This window comes from Oryctolagus cuniculus, chromosome 1, assembly GCF_051225735.1.
Source record: "Oryctolagus cuniculus isolate XC-2025 breed Fujian yellow rabbit chromosome 1, ASM5122573v1, whole genome shotgun sequence".
NCBI lineage: Eukaryota > Metazoa > Chordata > Mammalia > Lagomorpha > Leporidae > Oryctolagus > Oryctolagus cuniculus.
Genome location: NC_142867.1, coordinates 211,865,821 through 211,871,998, shown reverse-complemented (window position 1 = coordinate 211,871,998; position 6,178 = coordinate 211,865,821).

The following is a 6,178-nucleotide window of genomic DNA, read 5'->3' as shown; positions in this document are numbered from 1 at the left end:
ATTTATACCTTGTTTTGCCTTTCTCCACAGTAAGTGCCCTAGTGTATCTGCTATCTTTTATCATCCCTCAAGAAACAAGAGAAACTCCTCTAAAAAGCCATCCCAAAGTCCCCAGCACCCCCTTTTAGTTTTCAGCTAGAATTATTAGAGTAGCTCATTTGTCTCTTTTTACCTTCTTTTAGTTACTAACTACCTCGAATATCTGGACTTAGCATATGGCATGGACTATGTAGGACCAATAGGTGTGTTCAACTGGAGATACGCGACAAGAAGGGTAACCACCAAACTGTAGAGTCAAAAGGTCTCAGCTGAATTCTGTAGTTTGATAGCTTTGAGCTGGAGGTGTAACTTCTCTGCATTTTAAGTTATTCCTCTGAAAAATGGGAATGACTGTATTTTCAAATGTGCTGGCCAATTCACATGAGATAACGCAGAATAGGAGCTTGCCACTGTTGAGGTTATTATCATAGGTTAAAAGGGATTGATTGTGAACATTTTTAGATGCCCTAGACTTCCTGCAGCAGCCCTTGATGTTGTGACTTCATAGAAACCTATGAAACCTGGAAACCTTTCCATCCAGCTCCCTGCTAATGTGTCTGGGGAAGCAATGGAAGATGGCATATGTCCTCGGGCCCCTGCACCCACATGGGAGATCTTGGAAGAAGCTCCTGGCTCCTGGCTCCTGGCTTCAGCCTGGCCAACCCCCAGCCATTGCAGCCATTTGGGAAGTAAACCAGTGGGTGGAAGATTGATCTCTCTCTCTCTCTCTTTCTTCTCTCCGCCTCTGTAACTCTGCTTTTCAAATAAATAAATCTTTTTTTAAAAAAAGATTAAGGAAATGTGAATAAAATGTGCACTATTTATGTTGGTACATAGACTAGATCTGTATGTTCAACTACTTCCAAGGATAGTACAGATAGTAAATTATTCCTCCCCCAGCCAAGGTTTTCATCTCACTCTCAGTAGGTAAAGACCCAGAACATTTGGAGGCCATGTTAAGAATTTAGCTGACAAGTTTTTCAAGAAAGTCATGTGAGAAGGACTTGATGAAAAGGCCAGACCTCAGAGGCAACTCTCACTGAATTTACCTCCATTCTCTACTTTCTAGCTGTGTGAGCTTAGGAATAGTTCTTAACTCTCCTGACCCAATTTTTCATTTATGGAGTCATGGCAATCAATGGTGGATGTTTTTAGAAGACTGCTTATTAAATCAAAGTACAATTGTAGATTAAAAATGGATTAAAGCCACTCAGAGTGACTTCCCTGCAGAAGATGTTATGAAAAGACAGAAAGAAGAATAACTATCCAGTACAGAAACCTGACAAATACTCTCATCCAGGTATTCAAAGTTACCATCAGCCGTGACAAATATTATAAGTATGAATATACCCCCTTGATATGATATGATCCAAATAGCACCTTACATCGTGAGATTTTCCCCCTTACAAACCAGCTACCACAGTCTAATCATGATAAAAACATTGAATTCCAATAGAAAGACATCCTACAAAATGCCTGAGCAGTACTCCTCAAAACTGTCAAGGTCATCAAGAACATTGAAAGCCCAAAATGTCCCATGGCCACAAGGATTCTAAGGAGACATGAGGATTAAATACAATATAACATCCTGGATGGGATCCTGGAACAGAGAAAGAACATTGGATAAAAGCGAAGAAAATTTGAATAAAGTATGGACTTTGGCTGACAGTAATATATCAGTATGGGTTCATTCACCTTAAGAAATATACCATACTGATCTGTTAATAGCAGAAGGCACTGGGTGTGTGTGTGCTTGGGGGGAGGGATTGTATGGGAACCTTAGTACCTTCTCTATAGATCTAAAGCTATTAAAAAATAAACCCATCAAGAAGACATTAGCCATTTTCTGTAAAGACTCATTTACTTAGCAAACTTGTGTGGGGTGCGTTTTCAATCCTCAGCGTTGTGATGACCTCCTAAGGAGCTCTCAGCCTATTAGGGAGTCAACCAAGCATTCAGACGCTTGGTTCCCTCTTTTGCCTGCCACAGTGGAGGCAGAGACAACTGGCCATGTGGAGGCAAAGCTGGCCACGCTTTCATTAAAAGAGGACCCATGAGGGAGAACTCTGATTTAGTCTTAAAGGACAGCTGGGGCCCACCAGGTAGTCAAGGTACTGACAATATTATGGGCAGAGAGAACTGTGGGGGTGGAAGAACTGGGGAGTAAGAAGGCGGGGTATGCACAGGAAACAGTGGGAGTGGAACATGCAGGAGCACAGGTAATGATATTAAGTCAGGAAAGTCAGGACCTCTATATTCCACTGGAACTTTTGAGCACCCACCTTGTGCCTGGCAAAATGCTAGGAGTGGCACAAAGATGAGAAAAGCAAAGAGGGCCCCAGCTTTAAGGAGAGGCACTGAGGACAAAACACAAGTCATCCCAGATACTGGTGTGTTTAGAAATGGATCACTGGCATGAGCCCGGCAACTCTGTATGTGGGGAAGGTGACAGGAGCTACCTAGATTGGGTAGTGGTATTCCTGTCTAGATCTTCTGTAACAAATCACCAGAAACTCCGTGGTTCAAAAACAGCAGAAAATTTATGATCTTACAATTCTCGAAGCCAGAAATCCAAAAATCAAATTAGCAGGGCTGTGCATCCTCTGGCTGAGCTAAAGAATCCTTCGTTAATTCTGCTAACTCCTGCAGCTTTGCACTGCACACATGCAGCTCTGCCTCCACCTTCAGATCACCTCTTCTCCCTGTGTGTCTGTGAGTTTCCTCCTCTTTGTCTAAGGACAACTGTCCTTGGATTAGGGGCTACCTAAATCCGGGATGACCTCATTTCAAGGCCTTGAGCTTAATTATTCTGTAAAGACTATTGAAATACGGTGGCCCTCATAGTTCATGGGGTTAGGACTTGGAATTACCCTTTGGGGGGCTACCATTCAACCCACAAAAGTAGCCACAGAAGGACTCTGAAGTGGGGACCTTGATTTATAAAGAACAGAGGGGGAATGTTCCAGGAAAAAAGAACAACATGACCAAAGATCTTGAAATAAGAAAGAGCTGTGTGTGCGTGTGAGGAACTGAAAGGGCACAAGTGGAGCTGGAATTAGTGGAGGTGGAAGGGGTCTGTGAAGACCTTGGAGGGCCTGGGAGGAAGGTCCTGAGTCACAGATGAACAGGCCAGAGTTTCAGAATGACTCACCCTCACCACGAAGCTCACTCTCAACCCAGAGCTCTTTTCTTCCACCACTCACTGCTCAGGAAGGCTTATGTCCCGTGCATCACAGTTGTCTTGGGGCCTCATTGAGGGGATATTCACACTGAAGGAAGAAATCCTTTATTTGTGACCATTTCAGTGTCACCCCGCTGGAGTGGCGACAGCTTTAGAGTAACACAATGAGCCCAGATCTCAATGCCAACTTCCAGTTTCGATGCAACATGTCCCATCAGGCCCCATTGTAAGCTGCTAGCTTATATCCTTGAGCAAGCCCTGCCTAGTTTTGTTTAGAATCTCTGAGGTAGCAGTGGTGTTGGGGCATGAGCTCTGGCCTGAAGTTCAATGAGCTGAGGTTGAATCCCATCTTGGGATGTTACTAGCCAAGTAGCCTTAGAAAGTCCATTAGGCCCTCAAAGATTCAGTTTTCTTGTTCATAAAATGAAAATGAAAAACCCAATCTCCTGGGGTTTTAGCAAGTTTGTGAAGCTCAAACAAGATGCTGCATTTGAAAATGGTTTTGTGAATTACAGAGTTTAACATGAAGAAGCAAGAGTTGTGAGTAGTATAGAATCCCTAGGATTCTCTTAACTATCTTTCCAGGGGAAGGGGATACTCACAGCCTACTTCACCCCATTGTCAGCTTATATATTCTGCCTTGTCAGCTGTGTGTCATGGTTTGTTACCCTCCCCCACCAAAGGTTTAACATATATCCTGTACCATGGAAGTGTCATCAAGGGGAAAGCTCCAAAAGTGGAAAGAAACAAAGCTCAAATTTGTCTTTCTATAAAAAGCTACCTGCCTTTGAAACCTGACCTCTTGGAAAACCTACTGAGTTAAACATGGACAGAAAAAGAAATAAGGAAAAAAATCTGAGTAATTAATCAGTATCTTGTCCAACCCAATTTGGTTTTCAAGGACTTTCATCAAGAGCAACACACCTGCCAAGGCACATTCAGAAAGCCCCGTGAGTGGTCACTTGGACGTGACTTCCACACGGTCTGCCGTCCACTTGTTTGCAAACTGGTCTTGGTGAAGGTAACTGTTTGTGGTAATGGGAACCATATGGGCTGGTGGCTGCTGTCAGTAAAAATAGCCAACTTGTCCTGTGTGGGCAGACACAACGTCAAGCCAAGAACAAGAAGATGAAAGCTGTGTGAAGGAAAGAGGAAAAATGTTTCAAAAGCCGGGAGACAGGAGCTGGCCTGACTCGGAGGAGACGTCAGGGAGCTGGGACAGGAGGCCAAGGGACTTATCCATGGCGGAGATATTTGTGTGGAACCCCAGCTCCTGCAGCCTGCTTTTCCACACTGTCATGCACCAGTGGAGAGGGCAGAGGCAGGATCCTGTCTGGGAACAGAGCTGAGGCTCAGCATGTGTATGGAAGTTTTCCCTGTGTGTGTCGGAAGCAGAATCCTCCCCAACCTAGCCATTCTGACAGAGAGCGAGCAAGAGCCTAAAGGATCTATGCAAAGAGGTAAGGCCTGGATTTTATTCTATTTTAATTGTAAGTCTAATTTTGGGCTCCTATCCAAATGTATTGCATTTTATAGCATTATAGAAAGAGTATGGATTTAAAAATTTTGAAATTTTTTATTTACTTTCACTTTACTGGAAAGACAGAGAAACAGAGATACAATCTTCCATCTGCTGGTTCATTCCTCAAATGCCCACATCAACCAGGTTTGGACCAGGCTAATGCCTTGATCCCGAAGCCCAATCCAGGTCTCCCACATGGGTCAGAGGGCCCAAGTATTTGAACCATCACCTGCTGCCTCCTACGATGTGCATTTAGCAGGAAGCTGGACTTGAAGCTGAGCTTAGACTCTGCTGTGTGATAAAGGTGCCTCAAGTAGTATCTTAACCACTGAGCCAAATGCTCTCTTGAGGATTTAAAAAAAATTAGACCTAATCTGAATCCCACAATAAACATACTCCCTGCATGAACATGAGCATGACTAAATCTCTCAGAGCTTCAGTTTATTAATCTGGAAAATGGAGACAATGTAACCAAGGCCTATTGTGAAAAGCACATGGGTAGATGTTCTTTGCATTTAGTAGAATGACCAAGACCTTCGCTCGTTCACTCAACAGTTATTTATTAGGTACCTCCTGGAAGCCGGGCATGGTTAATGAGAAATAAATCTGTAAATAAAGCAATAAAAGTGAGAGATTCTCTGAGAGTTTCCATTTTAGTTGTAAGTAAAACTTGTAGAATGTTGGAAAGTGAAGAGTGCTGTGGATAACTAGAATAGGGAATGGAAACTGGGAGGGCAGACAGTAGGGTGCAATTTTAAATGGGGTGCTTGGGAAGTAACACACGAGCAAAGGTTGAGGGAGATGGAGAACAAGACATGGAAATATGTGGGAATACAGTATTCAAAGCAAAGTAAAAATTCTGAGCAGGAGAGTGCCTGGGGGACTCAAGGGTAGCAGAGACTATTAAGGCTAGGGGAAGGGAGCCGGGGGTGGAGGCCATGTGGACCTGGAGGGTTATGAAGAAGACTCAAACTTGACCATATTCAAGTGGAAAGTCTTAGGGAGGTTTGAACAGAGAAATTACAGACTTGAGATTCTGTTTGTGATATAACGGCACTGGCCTTTGTGTTAGGAAGAGTTTCTGCATGAGCCAAGCGCAGACCAGAAGCAAACTGGGAGAATCCAGGTGAGAGTAGATGGTGTGGGGTTGGGATGATAATCCTGGAGGTTGTGAGGAGAATGGGGTTTTAGAATATGTTATGAGGGGAAGAAGGAATAGCAAGACTTTCTGATAGCCATAATGTGAGTTTGAGAGAGAGACATTAAGAAACGCTCCCCGATGTTGTCCCTAAACAATCAAAAGAAGTTGCCCTTGGAAGAAATAGGGATAGTTGTAGGTGAAGCAGATGGGTGCCGGGTGTAGCGAGTTCAGTGTTAAGTTTGAGATGCTTGCAACACATTCAGCTGGAGATGTAGACATCCAGGTATATGAGAAT